The following is a 21871-nucleotide window of genomic DNA, read 5'->3' on the forward strand; positions in this document are numbered from 1 at the left end:
TAGATTGTGAGGAGCCAAAAGGAGAGCCATTCACTGCAGAACATTCAGTACCTGATCTGCTTCAGTCAGTATAGAATTTATTTTACTGACCAGGTTCATTTTCTTGTCAGTAGTAACCACGACTTCCTTAGGTGTTGCTTTCTTGTGGATGGGCCATCATTTTTCCCAGGCCTTGGTCCCTTCAAATTTTTTGCACAGTGGTATACCAATGTTAATTCTCCCCGAAAAAAAGGCCTCTGGTGCACCTTTCAAACTACAGCATAAATATGCACCAACATAGCTTAGCTAAAAAAAACATGATGGTGACCCCCTAAGTGCAGTGATAATGGATGATGGTAATGCCGGGGGGAGAATGAGACGTGATCTCATTGAGATGTATAAACCTCTTACAGGTCATGACCAGGTAGATGATAACAAGGTGTAGAGCTGGATGAACACAGCAGGCCAAGCAGCATCAGAGGTGCAGGAAGGCTGACGTTTTGGGCCTAGACCCTTCTTCAGACCTGTAAGAGGTTTATACATCTCAATGAGATCACCTCTCATTCTCCCCCCGGCATTACCATCATCCATTATCACTGCACTTAGGGGTCACCATCATGTTTTTTTTGCTAAGCTATGTTGGTGCATATTTATGCTGTAGTTTGAAAAGTGCACCAAAGGCCTTTTTTTCTGGGAGAATTGACATTGGTATACCATTTCTGAAGAAGGGTCTCCTTCCTGCTCCTCTGATGCTGCTTGGCCTGCTGTGTTCATCCAGCTCTACACCTCGTTATTTCAGATTCTCCACAATCTGCAGTTCCTACTATCTCTGAAACCAAGTAGATGATGGCAGGATATATCTTCTGGCTGGGGACTCCAGAACCAAGGCATGTAATCTCTAGATAAGAGGTAGGCCATTTAGAATAGCAATGAGGAGAATTTGTTTTTACACAGAAAGTGCTGAATCTTTGCAATCTCTCCCTAGAATGCTCTGTAAGCTCAGTCATTGAGCACATTCAAAACAAAAATTGATAGGTTTCTCAAGACCAATGACATTAAAGGACAAAGTTCATGAAGGTGGCATTGATGTAGATGATCAACCATGATCTAAATGAAAGGCAGGGCAGGCTCAATAACCTACTCTTGTTCCTATATTTCTTTCTTCGATATGTACTCACTGCCGCCATGGTGCAAAGTTCCTCAGCCTCTAATCTATGCTTGTGGGCGGTCATGTGTTCTTTGGGTATTACACCTGCCTCTGAGACAGAACATCTGGATTCAAGTTCCACCACAGGACTTGATGACCATGGAAGGTACATTTATAATGAGGCCAAACCAGACTAATCAACTGCAAATCCTTCTGACATGCCTAAGACATGTAGTCAGAGCTGGAGAGTTTCCTGGTTATCTATGCTTAATGCAGGGTTCACATCTCAAGCTATAGCTTCTGGTGATAGGTTAGCAACTTGATACAGGAAAAATCTAGTGATGAAACACAAGCTTTGTCTAGATATAAGAACAAAAAAGAACAACCTAAATTTGTAGCAGTATTTGAGTGCCTTGTCCTGTAAGTTTCTGGGTGGGATATTTTGTATTAAAGTAATTTTTCTTGGAAATATCAGAATTTTTTGATAGATGTATGTCTGTGGATTTTCCTAAGAAATTTCATAAGGTTACACAGAGAGTTCCAAAAGCATTAAAGCATTTGGTATTCATTTAGCTATATTCTGACAATAAATGATATCATTTTGCTAATTATACCAAATAGTGGGCAAATAATAGGGCAAGGTCAGATTTAGCAAGATCATAGAATCCGTACAGCATGAAAACAGGCCATTCCACCCAGCAAGTCCCCAGCAACTCTCCGAAGATCATCACACTCAGACTCACTCCTCTACCCCTATCCCTGTAACCCTGTATTTCCCATGGCTAATCCACCTAACCTGCAAATCCCTGGAAACTATGGGCAATTTAACATGGCCAATCCACCTAACCTGCACATCTTTGGACTGTGGGAAAAAAAAACAAGGTGCCCAGAGGAAACCCACGCAGATATGGGGAGAATGTACGAACTCCACACAGCCAGTCATCGAACGCTGGAATTGAACCTTGGGCCTGGTGCTGTGAGGCAGCAGTGCTAACCACTGAGCCACTGTGCTGCCTAGTGGCAAGTGGACGGAAAGATGGCAGATAGAATTCAATGCAAAGAAATACTAATGCTCAGAATTTAGCAAAAAGAAAGATAACATTAAATAATAAGAGATACCTTTTCTGTGTGTTTAAGCCATAATAGACCATGGTGTAAGAGGTGTTTTTTTTTCTTGATCTTCCCTATGTTACGATGCTGTCACTTTAAGAAATTAGCTTGTCCTTTTTTTGAGACATTGTAAGGCAGAGGTACCGAACTAACTACTGAAGGTGGCTTGAGTAAGCAGCTTAGGAGGCCTTGGGGCTTTTTTTTTAAAACAGCCTAAACGGATGTTGCCAGCTCTCACAGGCCGAGCTTTATAGATTTTTTTTAGCTTCAGCAGTCAGAAGCTATTTGGGGTCTCAGAAGAATTGGAAATATCAGTGAATGATTTCTAGCTGCTACTTTCCCTGAAATCTCTCCTGATGTTGTTTCCTCCTGGATTGGAAAACTACGTGTAAGAATCTGTCTGAATTTGCCTCTTTGCCAAGGGGTATGTTATGGGATGTTACTATATTGGAACAGTTAATTAGCAATAGATACTTTATCTACTATTCAGTTAAGTTTTCCAAAGTAAAGTTAATCCAAATTCCTCTTTCTTTCGTTTGTATTCTAACTATAGTGTTTAAATAAATTGTGTTTTGCTTAACTTCATGCAGTTTCACTAGTCGTATCGCACCTGGAACAGGCACTTCACATCTCCCTTTAAAATAAGAAAATGTTGGGGTCTGGACTACCTTCTTAAAATATTTTGAGGAGTCTGGTGTGGTCCATATCATCTATATTTGAATTATTACTGTGGATTAGCAATGATTTTCTTTCACCAAAATCCGGATGGGAGATCAAAAGGATGCAATTATGAAATCTGTCTCAAAGTCAGTGTGGAGATTAGCGTGGAGATCGATAGCTCTCTTAAATTGAGACTACGGTTTTAAAAGATGCAATACTGTAAGGAGGGTTGACTGGCAGTTGAGAAGTTTGGTGCTGAGCGGATGTTTCCAATTATGGGGGAATCCAGAACAGGAGTTAAGGACACAGCATAAAAATAAGAGGTATCCCATTTAAGATGGGAGTTGAGAAGAATTTCTTCTCGGAGTGTCAGTAATCTTTGGAATTCACTTCCCCAGAAGGCAATGGAAGCTGATACAGTAGATAAATTCAAGGCTAGGTTAGACACATTTTTGATCTACAAGGGTTATGGGTGCAGTCAGAAATGTAAAGTTAGGACCACAATCAGTTCAGCCATGATCAGATTGAATGGTTGAGTTCCATGAGAAGCAGGTCTTCAATACTCTTACACCTAATTACCCACACCTTGCATATTTCTGATACGTAGATGATGTTTGAATCCGCTGCTGCCTCTAAGAATTCCCTGACAAGTCTTAATGGACTCCATCCTGTGCTCAAATTCACTTTTGACATGGAGCAGTCAACTGAACTCCCTTTCTTCGAAGTCCTAGTTGTGAAATGAGCTAAGGGATTCTCTACTACTGTCTACATCCAGCCTCCCTTCACTGGTTGATACACAAGTTGGATTCTGTCACTTTTGCTTTTGAAAAGTGTTCAGGCTATCTCAAGGTAAGGTATCTCAAAAGTCTGAGTAACATGTGTAGTTAGCTGGTTCAAGTTTCAATTATGCAGTGGCAACACAAGTGTTGTTGCCATAAACAGGATGCTAACATCAAGCCAAAATGCTCTGCTCATCACACAAATGAGTAACCTGACATACGGATTTTAGTGTCAGTGTGATGCTAGGCATGTAGGCCGCATGTCCCAAACACTGATTGTATCAAACTGCATATTCCTGTTTGCAAAAAACAAGGTACTTACTATATTGAACCAGCCCATACATGTAAACCTCAAAACACAGTGTCCAGTATTAGATATGATTCAGCAATTGGACAACACTCGATCAATCATTCCCAGTGTGCTAGAAATTGCAGTGATAGCCAATTTAAGACTGTCAGTTGGGCTTGCAGCGTGGCACACTTACACATGTTGGTAGCCATCTATACTAGTAGACAGAGCCTTAGCTTTTGCAAACAGAAAGAACATGTACATGAATGCATCTGTTTCAACTCAGTAAAATGGGAGCCAGTTATTCTCTTGTTCATTTCCAGGGCAATGTCTTGATTAATCAGTCAACCTGCCTGATTTACATTGAGACAAAGCTTGGCAATTAACTGTCAGCCATCATCCAACTGGTGCATTCTCCACAGCAACACCTCTACAAATCAGAGTTAACTTGTCAGTCCAGCATTCTACTTGCCAACCAATCAGCACTCTCTTCTCATACAATATAAAAAGTTTGTTTGACCTTCACATTGACATATCTAAAAAATTGTCCTGATGAGTTGAAGTAGAAAATTTTTGACCAGATATGTCTTTTCTCAGCAATACTCAAGTTGTGTATGACCAAATGACTACTTAACCTACGCATTGTAGTTAAGCGGTGTTAAAACTACGTTTGGATGACATTGCAAAACCGAAAACGGCCTAAAGCTTGTTAATTTTATATAACAATAAGGTTGAGATTGTTGAACTTGCCTGGACCTAACAGGATTAAAATCACCCTGAATCAGCATAAATTTGCCTCAATACTTCAATAAAATCCTTAAGTATTTTCAAACCTATTTAAGTGCTTTTTAGTCTGATATATGCCTATGCAATGGCCTCAATGAAGGAATAAATATACCATAGTTCACAGTGCATTATTTGAGCTGGCATACAAGACCATCTGATTTTTGCATGGCCAAAAATGAAAGTTTTGCATACACTTGGCATATAATAGAACTCCCCCATCTTTTCAACGATCAAGTATTATACTTGCATTAGTAGTGAGTCTTAATGTTTGACCCCAGAAGTGCAAGTTTTACTTGCCTTCTACTCTATGTTGATCATGGAATGAGGCAGGTAATATAGAATGATTGTGTGGCAATCAGAAATGGGTCCTCCAGAAAAACCAATGATGAATGCTTGCTTTCAAGCTAAAAGACGTCTTATTTTCAAACTTGTCAATTAACCGTGCTGTAGTGAGGGAATTTGGTGTCAATGAAAGAAAAGGTGCTAGAGCAGACGAAGGAATCTGCCTCAAAGAAGGAGTCTAAGACTGAATGTCACAAACAAATAAACAGGGACCAGCCGTTGGCATGATCTTGAGAAGTATGTTTCAGAATAGGCTCTCATCTGAATTGTTACACGGTCACAGGAACCGCACTTTGTATATATGCACTGAACTGGGCTATACCAAACTGCAAGGCCAGCAATAATTTCAGATCAACTAACTGTGTGCTAACTTTATGGAACAAAACAGTCTAGTATTGCAGTAAAATATCTAGTTTGCTCAGAGATTACCAAAATATCTTAATGCCAAAATGACGAGTTCCTTCCTCTGATTCATCATCAGATACCTGAGTGCCCATTAAGTAATGACAACAACTTGGGTGGAATGGTCATGAATTTCAATCGACCCAGCAGCCAAACTGTGGAGTGGAAAAGTTTGAAAACAGTTCTAGTGACAATTACAGGACATGTGAAAACAAGATTCATGAGGTACTTGGCTGATTGACTGACAGATGAATTAAGCTCTGTGGTTACTTTCAAATAGTGGCCATGCCAAACATCAAGTTTCCTGAAGGATGTTTTGCAATATGTCTTTGACAACATTGGATGTTTGATAGTGAAGTTGTGCACTGATATTCCCAGTGTCCCATATAAAAAATTCATCTTACTAGTGTATGACTTCGTACAGATGCCCAATAAATGATGAAATCAAGAGATGCCATATTGCAGTTATATGAGGGAGTGTAATGCCCACAGATTAATCTCTGGATGTTAGCCTTATCAAAACATTCAAGGATCATAATATGCATCAAAACTGAAAAGTGGATGTTTAATGAAGATTAAATGTTGCAAGAGTGGAAATATTCTTACTGACCAACTTGATGTTTTGTGTGATTTCATTGTGAAATCATGAGATGTTACTCATGCATGAGGTATCATCAGATCATTTTGAAAACTGCAGAACATCTAACTCAATCGACTGAGAGGAAGATGTTTTGTTGGGATGAAAATGAGACTTATGAGACAGCAATCTTTACAAATGATGCCATAGCTAAGGAGACTTAAAAATTTGACAAACCGTCTGTTAAAGATACTAAAGACAATTAATTTGACAGTTTGAAAATCCTTGTTTGTGGTTAAAGGTTTCTTTGTCCAATTAATTCACTTAGTAAACAGTGCCATATTAAGTTAGTATGAATTATCTGTGTTAAGTACTTTTTCATATATTCGTATACCTATAAAATGGTAACTACCCACTCTAGTAGTTCACATTTATACACACATTGTATTAGTGTGTAAGCTGATTCTTTTTTCTGGAAAGACTTTTGGAGATTTTAAAGATAGACTCATATACTACAGTCTATGGTAAATTAGCAAAGTTACAAACACTTCTCTGAAATAAGCTTTTAAAAAGTAATTACAGTTAAAACAAAACGTTTCCGACTTCAATTTCCTAAATTGATTTTTTTCATTCTCAAGTATTTCACATTCATTTATTTAATTATTACAATCTGTGCTTATAGTTTTGGCAGGAAAAATATAACAGCAATGTGGCAATTCTGCGTGTAGCAAAATGTATCAATCTTTGAGTGAAATGCATAGAGTTTCCATTTCAAACTATTGTTTTCTGGTCTTTAAGGCATTTTATGTGCTTTTTTAAAATAAGTTGCAGAAAAGTTTATAAAAATAAATAGCTATGATGTGGTCAATAATTTTCCAAAGCAAGTAATATAATGGACCTGGCACAAATGATTTAAATATGATCAGAAAATTAGCTGATATAACAGATAACAAAACATCATTTCTGAAGCTGTGTGTCAAACACTTAAAAACTCGGGTTTCTGCTGCATTCTCTCAAACATTATGGTGAGGAATGGAAGCAACTCATAGGAAATTCTCTGGTTTTATTTTCAGTGTTTTGAAAGTTGGAATTATATCTCCTGTGAAATTATTCATGGTAAGTCAGCAGAGGAATTGTTATACAAGTACAGAAACATTATATTCAATAGAAGATCTTACTCTGTTACTAATAGATAGATGTGTCTGTGCTGTGGAAACTGTATGTAATACTGTTTTTCTATGCGTTACACAAAAATTTAAAATGGAGTGAAAACAAGCAACTTTTTCAGATTGCTATCATGACCGAAACTACCTGCAATGAGGGAAAACATTGAAATTTAATCTTAGGTGGCAACTATATATCTGAATACAGATGGGAGGACAGAAACTTTCAAAGATTACCTATTTGGTTGATATCTTGTACGTATGTTGGTTTCACAATGAAATGAAACAGCATTAACCTCATGCATCGTTGTACCTGCTCTTCAACGCTTTCTATAAACTAATCTAGAAAATATGCAAGCTGATACAAGTAACATTCAATGAGTTAATTAACTAAAAACAAAATGAAAATGAAAAAGGAAAGCTATGATGTAGACTTAAGGCCAAGAGCATTACTATAAGGTGGCTTAATACTATAAGTTCTCTATTTATTAAAAGAATTTCAGTATTTTTACAGGTGGCTTAGGGAAACATATTTTTCAACTCTGAAATCCAAAGACAAAGTCTTTAACTATCCCATGTGAGCAAATAATTACACAGACAGTATAGTGGGACATGAACTTTTCATAATTTAAGTTGTAATCATACCTCAAAGTCCATCACAATACAGCAGGGGAAGTAGGCAAAAATGCTTTCTTTACGGTGCATGTATATATCTGAAGAGAGATGTGAAACACTGAAGGCCTGAGACTTATTTTGGGAGGCAGCCAGAAAGTTCTGGTTTTCTAGGACTTAAGCAACAATTTTGATTCTGAGACAAAGTTGTCTGATCAAGCGCTCAAAGGATTCGTTGCATAAATCTAAATTGGCACCTCGGTGCAGGAGGTGCCCTTTTTCACATGAGCCATTAATCTGAGTTCCCTTCTGGCTGTTCAAATGGATGTAAATGTTTCCATGGGACTATTTGAAGATCACGATGTTCTCCCAGGGACGGGGCCAACATTCCTTCCTCAACCAACATTTTAACAAAACAGAATAAAATTCTGCAGATGCTGAAAGACACAAATTGTCCCCTTTGATTAGAATATCACCGAAGTCATTTAATTATTTAAGAAGGATGGGAGAGATATACACAAATTTACAGGCACACTTACAGGACATTACTAAAATCTGTTAGGAACGGTGTGACGAAGGACTTGAAGGGATCTTGCTGTGGATTAAAAGGCAGTTATGTTTGCCGTTATCTTGTCAATGATTTCATTTGAAAAGTGGTCAAATAATTGAAAAATGATTTGGGACCTTCTAAAAATAGGATAAGTCACGACATAGGAGTAAGCATGTTTTTCCCTCTTTATTGTAATTCTGCAGTTGAAGCTAAAATTATTTCTTGTAAATGGTTACATGAAAATACAATTGAAGTTGCAAGTTATATCATTTTTTAAACTATCAAAAGTTAAGATGTGGTAAGCATAATACATTTATGTGTAGCTGGAGGCCACAATAATGTAAGTAATAAGCAGTTCTAGATTTTGAATATGGTTAGGGAAATTCCACATGGAACACAATGCCTGAACATACCTTGTATGATAAATCTTTAAATGAAAAATAAAGTTTTAAGATGAACCAATCTGCATCTGTATGCCCTTCTTGGTAACTGCAAAGGACTTTGTCGAAGATGAAAATAGCATTCACTGGGATCTGCAGATGCTCATACCAATATACAGCTAAAACAGAATCTTGTATCTTCAAACTAATACCCTCACAGCAAAGCCAATAGCCATTTCAACTGTGGCTCAGTTGACAGGACTCACCTAAGTCTCAAGGTCCTGGGTTCAAGTCCCATTTTGGGCTTGAGAGACAGTGCTGCACTGTCAGAGGTGGTGTCTTTCAGGTGAGACATGAGATTACTGTTCTCTTGGCACCCTATTGAACAAAAGCGAGGGAGTTATACCTGGTGTTCCAAATAATATTTATCTCTCATTCAATATTAAAAATAGCATGTTGTCTGATCATTATCATATTGCAGTTTGTGGGAGTTTTACGTGGACATGTTGGCTGCAGCATCAAGTTCAAGAGTGCTTAATCGACTGCAGTGTTTTGAGACATCTGGTGGTTTTGAAAAGTGCTATATGAATGCACATCTTTATTATTTTTGAAGATCTTTTTGAGCCACCTGAATCTATAACATATCTTTGTGTATATATCACTGTGTCTCAGTCATTTTTTGAAGACGTTGAAGGTACTAGACAACAGCTTAGTTCATCAATGTATCAACTTTAATAGTACTCCAATTCATTCAGTAATGTCCAGAATACCTTTTGTCATTCAACACATCAAAAAAAGCTATTTGTTAGATAATAATGCATAACTTTGCCTCAGTGCTTTATCAAAAGTCATGTGAAAGAATCCTCTACCTAACCAAAGTGATCTTCAAATTGGAGCTTATATCCTGGATAATATCAAAAATTTGACAATTATATGTCCTGCTTTCTGTTGAACCAGCTAATGCTTCTGAAAGGATTAATGTTGGGGACTGCAACCCACTGCACTCAATCTGATCATTTCATACAGTATAGGTGGCAAAATCAGGAGAATAGCTTTGGATCAAGTGCATCATCTGCATCTACCAACAGACTTAGTAACAAAGTCTAATTAACTAATGTAACTTATACTCATCACGCAATAAATTACATCTTGTAAAATAAGAGACTCTGTTTGTTAAAACTCATGACTCACTGCTCTTCTATCACTGTAAGCCAAGTAGGATTGATAGTAGTATTCTGCTACTCATAATACAACAAGATGCAATGGTGAAAACATTCATAAAAGAAGAAATTTCCAGAAGTCCAAATAGTTTTACAGCTATAAAGACTTGTATATAAAAATTAAAGCAGAATTGCTATTACAGAAGTAACATCTTCAAAGGGAAAGAGATTATAGCAGTATTGAGATACTGCAGAATTTAAAAACAGAATTGGACACCTTGAAGAAATGGTTCTTAAGATAGAGAATACATAAAATTCAAATGTCATGATCCCAGTAGCATAATTCTTAAGATTCAAAGTTACATGGCATGACACTTCAAAAAGTACAAATTCCCAAGTTCAGGAATCCAGGATACTGCAAAGAAGTAAGGAATTGTTTTCACTGAGCATTCATTTACCATGTTGAAAATTTATGAGATTAAGGTTTCACAATATTTTTATATGTGGTAACTTTCTAATTCAATAGTGAAGAATTCTTCAGTGAAAGACACTTAGGAGTAAGGGTCTTTCATCACCAATGAAGTAATGGACCAGAGATCCAGGTTAGCAGGAATGACATTCTTTGTGAAAGACATCTAAGCAATAAAAAGTCCTCCAGTGCAAGAACAGTTCATAGACCATGGAGGGTGAAGGTCAACAGTTCTCACACTACAGTCCTATCAATCTTTGAATTCTAAAGAGAACATATTCTGGAAGAATTGTAAAACTACCAATCCATCTGAATTTGAGAGTTTGAGAGTTAGAGACTTGAGGGAGAAATTGGATAACAGTAATTATGAGTGTGCAAATGCTAACTCTGGGGGATAAAACAAAAAGCTTCAGGGAGATGTTATGTAAGGTATTGGCTCTGAAAGGGTCAATACTTGAGACTGCATCAAGTTCACTAATTGGATGACATCATACAGTTGGACAATCTGGTGAATGACTTTGGATCTTGAAGGAGACACATGTAGCATGCCTGCTAAATGTTTTTCTCTGCGCAGATTTCTGAGGTCTGTGCATGGCAGTGACTGCCAAAACCGGAAGTCAATGCTGTGAATGGTGTCACAACGCCGATTGTCATGCACAGATCCCTGCAGTGGTAGCATGCAGTTCAGAGGGAACACCAAATACGTGTTATTTATGTCTCTTATTTATGTCTCTTAATAATTTTGGTTATGTAAAATTTACAATGTGGTAAAATTGCATTTAGCACATCAAATGTACAAGGTTTAGCTATCATTTCAAACATTATAAAAAAAGGTATCCCACTGCAGTCTACATTTTTATACAATGTATTTACAAGCACTCATCACTGAGAATGACTTAGTCCATTGTTTATTACTTCAAAAATGTCTATCAAATACTTAATCCTACATCTATTTTTAAAAGAAACAGAAACTAGTTAAAATAACTTGAATCTAATTGCTATATGCAATACATCTTGTTAAGACAAGAATCTCTTTTTGTTAAGACCAATTAGTGGTTAGTTTTTAACCACTATAAACCAAATAGGCCCTTGCATCTTTCCAAGCAAAGAAGATTGGTGGCGGCATTCTTCTGCCCACAAATGCCACAGTTTCTTGTGTTTCCTTGATGGTGCATAGAATGGAAGTTTCATAAAAATTCAAATGAGCAATGTAAACGTTTAGCCTCTGCCCCCACCCTAAATCTTAAAATCCTTTCAGATCTTGTAGGAAGCCGCAATCTGCCCTCATATATTCATGAGATAAAAATGCAGCCATTCCTTTCCAGTTACTCTGTGGGCTTCCAAAATATGCATACCATGAGAAAGGAAAATAGTATTTCATTGCTTGAAATTTGGGCTTAACTTAAGGGACAAACAACATTCTCTGTGAGGGTGACTGTGTGGGGCATTTTTCTTCTTCATCTCCCTCTAAATAACTTCAGCACGGGAAACCACAGCATTCCCTCTTTATTGTCCAGCTTGATGGGTCAGCCTCAGGTTGATTCTTTTGCTCCTTACCCATTTATAACTAGAGCATTTCTAGAAACAGCTTTTCTTGTCAAACCTGCAGTACTACTCTGGCATTTTCAAGGATTTCTCGCTAGCTCTTTTCAGTTCAGTTATACGCTGTCTCTTCACAAAAAACATTAATATACACGTAGCTAGCTCAATCAGGGAACGGAATGACTTCTACATTATCTATTTTAATCCTCTACTGGCTCTTTACTGTCAGACTTCTTATCTGACACCGAGCTTTCAAGAAACTGCAATTTTCTTTTATTAAATTATGTGAAGACTGTGCTCGCTATCTTTGGCCCCACTACAAACTCTATATCCTTCATCTCTGTTCGCTTCTCTGCATGAACCTTGGTTTCCATTCCCCCCTTCAGTGATGCTTTTCATTCCATTCTCAAAAGATTATATACTTGCACCTCAATCGTATCATTTGCTTCCACCCGATTTCAGCCATTATCGGTCATTAACTCCCCTATCTGTATCTTGGCATTGACCATTTCACAGTTCTTCTGGCTGGCCTTCTGCCCTGTGTATACTATAAACTTCAGCTTATCCAAAACTGTACTGTTTGTATTCTTTTTCACAGCAACTTTAACTTACCCAGTATACCTATCTATCCCTATGTCTATCTTCCATTAACTCCTGGTTTCAAAACAGCTTCAATTTTCAAACTCTTAATCATCTGTTTAAATTCTTTGATGACTATTGCACTCTCAACTCCTTTAAACTCTGGATTTCTCTGATTCTGGCTTCTTCAGAGTTTTACCTTTTCTAGTCATTCAATTTTTCTGAATTTGCAATGAAATCTTTGTCAAGTCCACAAATACTGGTTGGCAACAGGCACTGTATAAGTATTGGATCTCCTTACTTGCTGCTGAAAGTCTGGTCACAAGGTAACATGGAGCCGTCACAATTTTACATAACAGCTCAATCCACATAAATGCTGAAACAAACTGCAGTACATTTTGGGCCGATCTCAGAAGAAGTAACACTGAAAGCACTCACGTTTGTTAGCAGATCCATTTGGCTATAAATCTGCAATGCTGATGACTGGCTGGGATGCAAATGCAAAGACACAAAGCATGGTCTGCATCTGGAGGACTGTGTACAGTTTTGATTCCCTTACTTTTTAAATTAGTCATGGTCAAATGGCATGGGGAACAGGTAGGAAAGTGGAGTTGAGACCATAGTGAGATCAGCCATAATTGTATTAAATGGAGCAACAGGCTCGATGGGCTGAATTGTCCATTCCTGCTCCTAGCTTTTACATTCATACATTGGACTACTGTTTAATGAAAATCATTCACAACAGTTTCAACTATCTAACAAAAACTTTTCAATATAACCACAAACTTTCCTCTTCTTTAATTTGCTCTTGCTCCCACAATAGCGTTCATAGAATCACAGAATCCCTGCAGTGTGGAAGCAGGCCATTCAGCCCATCGAGTCCACAGTGACCCTCTGAAGAGCCATCCCACCCAGACCTGGCATTTCCCATGGCTAATCCACCTAATTTAACACATCCTTGGACACCATAGGCAATTTAGCATGGCCAATCCACCTAACCTGCACATCGTTGGACTGTGGGAGGAAACCGGAGCACCCGGAGGAAACCCACGCAGACACAGGGAGAATGTGCAAACTCCACACAGACAGTCGCCCGAGGGTGGAATCAAACCCGGGTCACTGGCGCTGCAAGGCAGAAGTGCTAACCACTGAACTGCCCTATATCAGACAGTGACAATGAAGGAATGCAGATATATACCCATGTCAAGAGACATCTCATGCAGGGAGAAACCAATCATGATCAGCTACAAATCAATCTCAAAAGGGACTGTACAGTACAAGAAGCAGGCACAAAGCAAAAGGAAATTTATAGGAGCACACTCAGCTAGGTTGTGATTCACCTATCACAAAACAGGATCTTTGTCCTCCTCTGAGAGCCAGAGTCTTATTATAGATAATCACATTATGTCATTGATCAATGGTAATTATTGACATAATATCCTTATTGCACAACACTGTTATTGTCTATAATTACTACATATCTGTTTTAAATGTTATGTAATTCATATAATGCAAAATATGAATGAAGGGTTTTATACCTACTGCTGGACGTCATGATCACAGATTTATGAATTAGCGTGCACACAAGTTTGGGTGTGCCCTTGTGTATTAGAGGATTGCTAAACATTCTGAGGTTGTAACAGGTGGGCAGGCATTGTTGTACTTAGAAATTTTCAATGAACATATAATATTCAGTGATAGTTATCTCATTTCAAAAGCAAAGCATTTTTCAAAAGGCAAAGAACAGCAAAAATATTCCAAGTTTCTTGATGTGTAATTATTCAGAAACAACTCCTGACAAAAATAACTTTTTTAGAGAGAGGAATGTTGAAGAAGGAACGTATCTTTCAGCCTTCTTTTAACAGGACAATGACTGAGCTGTAAAGATTCGCACACTGGCTGAGGTTATCATAAAGGACTCTCCTTCTTGATCTCTCCCCTTGCCTGAGGCATAGTGACCTTCAGGTTAAACTGCCACCAGTTGCCCCTCTTTAATGAGAGAGCAATGTGATGGTTTGGTAAGACTATGGTACCTTTACTTTTTAACCATCTCAAGATACATCAAACTCCCTCAGTTGAATATCAACAATACATCATAAACATCAAGCAGACGTTGTTCACCTTCTCAAGGGCAATTAACAATGGGCAATAAATGCCTTGCCTGGGGTACACAAATTCCTGAGAAAAATTTAATAAAAGAGCAAACTTATGAGTCTAATGTCCAATAATCCTCTTCTCCAAATTGTTGCCTATCCAAGGCTCAGTTAAATCTATTAAATACACCAATGTTATTGTGGATAACTCATTAATGACTTCCAGAAATAACTGAATGATAAATATCAGAAAGAAATTGAGCACTGGCCAAACAAAGAGATTAATATACACTGCTGCCAAAGGCTGCTTTTACTTCTTGGATCTCACAATAAAGATTTAAACAAAAAACACTTTAAATGCAAAGTTAAAGCAATGTGCAAACTCAGTTAATAAGTACATTTGAGGTTACTTGTTCCCTGGCAAGCATGGTCTCACCTGCTGATCAAGGACTTCTGGTTATCTGTGAAAATCTCCAACTATCACTCTCAGGTTTTCAGCCTGCATGCATAACCACTATTGACCGTCCAGAGTTGGGGGTCAGGGGGCAACATTAAGTACCATTTTTTGACAGGTGCTGCCCTGTAAGCGATGTTCTCAAAACAAAAGCAGGCAGGTCTCTTTATCCTGTGTTTTCATAGAAGTGAGTACTCCGTAGAGACAATGACAAGAAAATTATCCCTTACCATTTGGGAAAACTGTTGATCTGGATGTTGATGAGAGGAGTAAACACATTTGTCATGAAGCAAAATTTTCATCGCAAGTTCAGCATGGAATACACTCCCTTTCCAGTTCATGCTGTGAAATGTTTCAACGCAAACTACCTTTGATTTCCAAGTTTTGTTAAATTACTATCAATTTGTGCAATACTTTCATTAGTGGCATGTAAGAATTTGTTTGAGATATTTAGATTCAATTCACAAGAAATTTTGAACCTTCAGAAAAGTGGGAACTGTTTTAGCAAGTTTCTGACTTGGCCAGATATTAAACCAAACTGCAAATCTGAAAGTTGCCTTATCCTCAGCCACATACCACTCCAAAGGCCAAAGCACTTGGATAAAGAACTTGAGCTTGGAGGAGCCAATACCTTGAACACAGGATATGGAGCAGAAGATTAGTTTTCCCAATGATCAGATCAGGAGGATCCCTCTTTCCTTGGAGGATGTTCTAACATCTGTAAGGTTCTGGAATAAGACCCTCTTGCGTGTTGGACAGGTAGGCATTGCCAACAAAACACATCCCTGAATTTCTTTGCTTCTGGCACCTTTCAGTGACCTGCTGGTTGTTGTATGATGCCACTCGAACCTTCCATGTATCTGGGTTCTTTGTGGGCTTACATGGTCTATTATGTGCACTGATAGTCACCTTCTGGTCTAATGAGAAAAGTCATGTAAAGTAAGCAAGATTTTGTTAATCTCTGTGATTATTTACAGGTTATAAGGATAGTCTCTACATTACTACAAAGGCTGTTTGGACGGCCTAATTTTAGATATGTTCCCCATAAAATATTATTTTACTCTCTTACATAATCCTCAAGAGATCATCACTATGTTTATTGTATTCAATTAAATATTAAGTCTTTCAGTCCCATATCCGGCATTGATCATTCATGCTGACTCTCCCATTCTGTTGTGCACAAGTGGGCTGGGGGCAAGAGATATTAAGTGGAAGTGCCTCAAGCAGGGTTCTCATTTAAGTGTCCTCTTTCTTCATTTCCCTTCTAATGGGTCACCCCAACTTTGCAGTCACTCAGCAGTTAGACAGTAACTTTGCTGCACTTCAGTGTGGTGATGAACAGCTAAAACAAAGCTTTCCTTTTTAAACTGGCATTCTGAATGTGCAGAGCATCAGTGAGACCAACATGCACTTATCCTGTTCATGGATGGCCCGCCAGACTCAGCATCTGCATCCAGGTGAGAACAACAAAGAAGCAGATAAAACATGAGAAACAGGAGGAAGTGCAAACCACATAGTTCCCAGAATCTGCGCTGCCACTCAACATGCTCATGTCTGATTGTCTGCCTTAGCTTCATTTTACTGCCTATTCTCCATAATGCTTCAGAGCAATACTTTATCAACCTTGGTCTTAAATATTTTATTGACCACCACTTGCAGACAAGGTCAGTTCTCTCCTACGTGTCCGAAAATGTCTGATGAGATCTGCTGATTGGTGGTGTATTATTTGTTCAAGTCATGACATGTGCTTTTTACTGCCTTCGCATTTCCCTTTCCATTTTGTCATCACTGGGTCTCAAAAAGCTGGGAGCCCTCCCACAGATTCATGCCTCTGTTTGATTCTAGGACAAAGGTCTCAGGAGTTGATCTCAATGTTGCATTTTTTCATGTCGGCTTTCAACACATTCTCGGAGTCCATCTTCTGTCCTGCTCTGGTGCACGTGCCCTGACTGAATTGGGAGAGTTCTGAGCTTTGGAATTAGCAGCAACCTTGTCAACAATGGATTCTGGATTAAAAGGCCTTCCATCCAGTCCTAAATACATTAAAAAATTAAACACCCACAACTCTTTGAGGCAGAGTTCCAAAGATTTACAATTCTCTTGAGTGCATTTCTCCTCACCTCAGTCTCAAAAGATCAATTGCTTACCATGAAAGTGTAAGCAGCTGTTCTAGATTCCCCAGTGAGGGTAAACAACCTCGTTAGATACAGGGTAAATGCAAGAGAATTGGAGAAATCCGACAGCTACACCTTTTTTCAAAATAAGGTTGATGTACATCACATCACAACATTACCCTATCCGACTACTCCGCTACCTCATGAAAAATCTCTTGGAAGTTAGTTGAACAGGACTTTCCTTTAATAAAACTGTGTTGTCTTTTCTTAATTAATCCTCACTTGCCCAAGTGGTTGTTGATTTTGTCTGAAATTATCATTTCTAAAAGATTTTCAACCACTGAGATTAAACTGACTGGCCAGTATTTTCTGGACTCATTCTTACAATTTTGTTTGAAGAATGAAACATTTATAATTCTCTGGTCTGTTGCACCACTCTACAGTTGCAGATTTAAGGAATAAACAACGTTAAGTGAATCATAGGTTGCCATAGAAATTTATGTCAAATGTGGAGTTAGGTTCTGTCAGACATGTCTAACTTGTATGGGTTAAAACAGTACACCATGAGTGTGTAACTCTATATATTTCCAGTTGCAATAATGTGTAAAACAAACCAAGTTAATAAATATGAGAACCAGAGTGCAGTTAGGTATTTCAGGACTTTCTCTGTTGAAAAATCTTTAGAACATTAAGTTGAGAGAGTATTAATGCCTACATTAATAATTAAAATGACATGAAAAATAAAATAAATTATAAATATAGAAGAAATACATGCAAGTACTGCAATTAAATGTTAAAATTACGCAAGTCTGATGATGTTTAAATTGACCATGTTCTAACTAGTGGTAGATGCTGGTTTATGTGATTACAGCAGAATTCCAGAACTGTCTGCATTGACCAACCTCCGCCACTAGGTGGAGCTGGGAGCGACCAGACACCAGAAAGTTTAAAGGTCAGAAGAGAGGGCAGGAACAATGCCTGGGGGCGAATGACGGACTGAAGATAAGATCTGCAACTGGAGAAAGACTGGGATATTCAGGACTTAGTACAGGAGCAGAAGCATAGGGAAAAGGTCTTCTAAGGAGGCAGGCCACAGAAAAGGAAGCCTGCAGCAAACTATGCTATATTGAAATTCACAACTTTCAACAACTATATTGTCACTATTATTAACATTAAAGCAAATAATGCTGAGTTAACCTTATTGGGAATTTACTGTATAAAAGGAGTATTGAGAAGATTTTGGTCCGTGTTGCATATCTTAAAAATACTTGGTCTGACCTTGGTGACAAGCCGGTTATGGATCCCTACCATGAACACTTCAAAAAAACATTCTTCAATTGACAGGTGAAGACTGTCTCTCCATCCACACTCTCTAGTCAGCCAGAAACCCCAGTAGTGCAATGTTAATACCACAGCTGAGTTCAAGACCCATAGCAAAGCCAGGAGAGAGGGAAAGAAGTGGCAGATGAAATACAATGTGAGAAAGTATGAGGTTATGCACTTTGGTTGGAAGATTACAGGCATAGACTATTTTCTAAATGGAGGGAGGCTCTAGGAACCTGAAGCACCTTAGGAGTCCTAGTTCAGGATTCTCTTATGGTTAACATCTGGGTTCAGATGGCTATTAGGAAGGCAAATGCAATGTTAGCATTCATTTCAAGAAGTGTAGAATACAAGAGCAGCAATGTACTGCTGAGGCTGTAAAAAGCACTGGTCTGAATACATTTGGAATATTTAGTGCAGTTTTGGGCCCTTTATCTGAGGAAGGATGTGCTGGCCTTGGAGGGGGTTCAGAGGAGGTTTATATGACCCTAGGACTAAAGTGCTGGTCATATGAGGAGTGTTTAGGTCTCTCAATCTGTACTTGATTGAATTCAAAAGGATGAGGGGACATTTCACTGAAACTTAGAGAATACTGAGATGCTTGGATAGAGTGGCGTGGATATGATGTTTCCACCCGGAGGAGAGACAAGAACCTGAGGCCTCAAAGTCAGCAATGACACTGACATGAGGAGCAGTTTCTTCAATCAAAGGGTGATTAATCTGTGAACTGATTTCCAGAGAAAGCTATGGAAGTCAAGTCATTGAGTGTGTTTAAAACAGAGATGGATCAAAGTGATCAAAGATTATGGGAGAAGGCATGGAGAATGGGGTTGAGAAACATATCAGCCATAATTGACAAGCAGAGCAGACTCGATGGCCTGAATGGCATAATTCTGCTCCTGTATCTTATTGTCTTATGGTCCACTAACTATGGCCCAAACTTGCTGCCAGCCTCTCCCCACCCTAGTCTTTGAGCAGGTTGATCAAATAAAAACATCCCCTCCCAAATGTTCAACCCATAAGTTCGCATAGGTTTCACTTACAGAAGGATATCTAAAATTAAGAATTACTATTACATTTTCTCTTGTATTTCAATTTAGACTTTAACTGTTATTCATGCCTCCATTTGTGGTTAAGACATAAAATGTCAGCAAAAAAATCTAGTATGAACTGGCACTTTGTGCAGAGTCCAATTTTGAATGTTGCGATTCTTGCCAAGACAGTTAATTTAAAAAATGGTTTAAACACACAAATTAAAATGTACTGCACGACTAATTATGATTAACACTTGAGGAAAAGCAATTAAATTCAAGTGCAGTTTAAAATAATAATATTCAGAGATAAACAGAGGATATGGACAAGCAATTACGATTTAATAAGTCATAAATAAATTGTTTGCAGAATTAGTTCCCTTTGTTGAACGCTTAAAAAAAATTTGGAAAATATTCAGTTTTAAGCAGTCCCTGAACTCTTTCAGTACTGCTCTGTAAGTTGCAGTAAAGTGAGTAAAAATGGTCAACTGGATGATTTTTCGTTTGCTCCCTCTGAAGAAGTGCTTCATGTCTGTTCTGAGGTATCTCCCAAAAGGAGGTTCAGACCTGAAACTCTATATCGCTGGGGAAAGTTTATCCATATTCTGCCAACTATATTGCACCAACTGCAGCATATAATGCTTACCATTTTAAGACTTTCATCTTTTGTACACATTCAGCCAAATACTAAAATAATTATTACTTGCCAAATAACTTTGACAGGTAAAGCCATGTTTAATAATTTAGCCTGTCTTTTACTCTTTCATGTTGGCATTGCTGGAAAGGCCAGTGTTTGTTGCTCATCCCCAACTGCCCTTGAAATAAGTGACTTGCTATGCCATTTCAATGAGCAGTTAGTTGTTCACCATATAACTGTGCAACTGGAGTACATATAAGCCAGACCAGGTAAGGATGGCAGATTTCCATCACTGAAAGATAGGTTTACCAACAATCAATGGTAGCTCCACAGCATCATCACTGAGACTTGCTTCATAGTCCAGACTTTTATTAGTTGCATTTAAATTTTGCCAGTTGCCGTGGTGGGATTTGAACCCTTGTCCTAAGAGAATTGTGGAAGTTAATATCCTACTCTCAAACCCATTAGCTTCACTGCTTTAATGCTTGCTTTGCAAACAAGCTGCTACAAAGGGCACAATCTATCAGCAAAGCAAAATCACTGCAAGTTTATAACCAATGCTTTTTAAATTGGGTAATATATGCTATCCAGGAAACATTTCTCACACTCTGTACACTTTAAATAAAAATTGTAATCTATCTAGAGCAAGATCAAGCTGAATTTTCTTTTTTTCCCAAGAAGTTAAATTACTTTTAGCTTAACTGCCAAGGAACACTGTCTGGCAATTGTATTTTAAAGACTTAAGAGAGAAAATCAATTTTTTTTCCCATTGGAGTGCGGGACCTATTAAACTTTAGAGCACACAACTCATTGGCTTTACATGCAAATTGATCACTTTTGGTGTCACAGGCATTCATAAGGGCCATATTCCTTCAGGAGAAAAACTGAACAATTAACTGCAATAACTACACTTAAAAAGTAGCCATGTCAGAGGAAAAGACTGACCTGTAAAATATTTCTGAACTTAAGGTAACACACCATTCTTATAAACAGATTATTTTTTGCTTCTTTTGCAGAGGAAAATCAATCCCCATATAATAATTTGCAGCTTGGCAGATTTTCAAAAGGATTATCTGAACTGGTTCCAGAATTACTTCAGTCATTTAAAGCAGAGTGAAGTTTTGATGCAGTCTGTGGATTAATTGGTAACATTGAAAACTTTGTTCCACAGTACCTGCATGGTACAATAATGTTTGGGCTGACAACTCACCAAACTAATTGATGAAAAGGATGGCAGACTTACTGGCATACTGGGAATAATTTTCTCACAACCAAAGGCAGCAGAGGTTTGTCAATGGAAAGGAGATTACGTCCAGTGTCCTAATGAATGTGCTACATTTTCAATACGCAACATAAATATCCTTGGCACTCAAAACTAAAACAAATCATGTCTGTAAGGCATTGCTAAAAAGTTCTGGATTTGTGACAAAATATTTTCTTGAATTTAAATGCGCAGACTTATATTGTGATTCGCTGCTGGAAATGTATACAGTGCCATGTGACAGGTAGAACGATGTTGTAAGGTTTTCAATTGCTGACAGCACTTGACATTTGTTACTTGCCGGACTCAATGCAGTTGAGAAATTTCTAATGTGCCATTTATATACTTTTAGTGCAGGACACAAACATTTCTGACTTTCTTGTTTAAATTAAGTATCATTGAATGAAAGCATTAGTTATTTCATAGCAAATT

At 38.0% G+C, this 21871-nt stretch overlaps 1 protein-coding gene across 1 annotated transcript in view; it reads right to left on the bottom strand.

The window, feature by feature from the left end:
- mcph1 (microcephalin 1) overlaps positions 1-21871 on the bottom strand; it is a 265997-nt gene that overhangs the window by 61962 nt on the left and 182164 nt on the right. The gene's annotated exons all lie outside the window — the stretch shown is intronic.

The sequence above is a fragment of the Rhincodon typus genome, chromosome 5 (assembly GCF_021869965.1).
Source record: "Rhincodon typus isolate 14 chromosome 5, sRhiTyp1.1, whole genome shotgun sequence".
NCBI lineage: Eukaryota > Metazoa > Chordata > Chondrichthyes > Orectolobiformes > Rhincodontidae > Rhincodon > Rhincodon typus.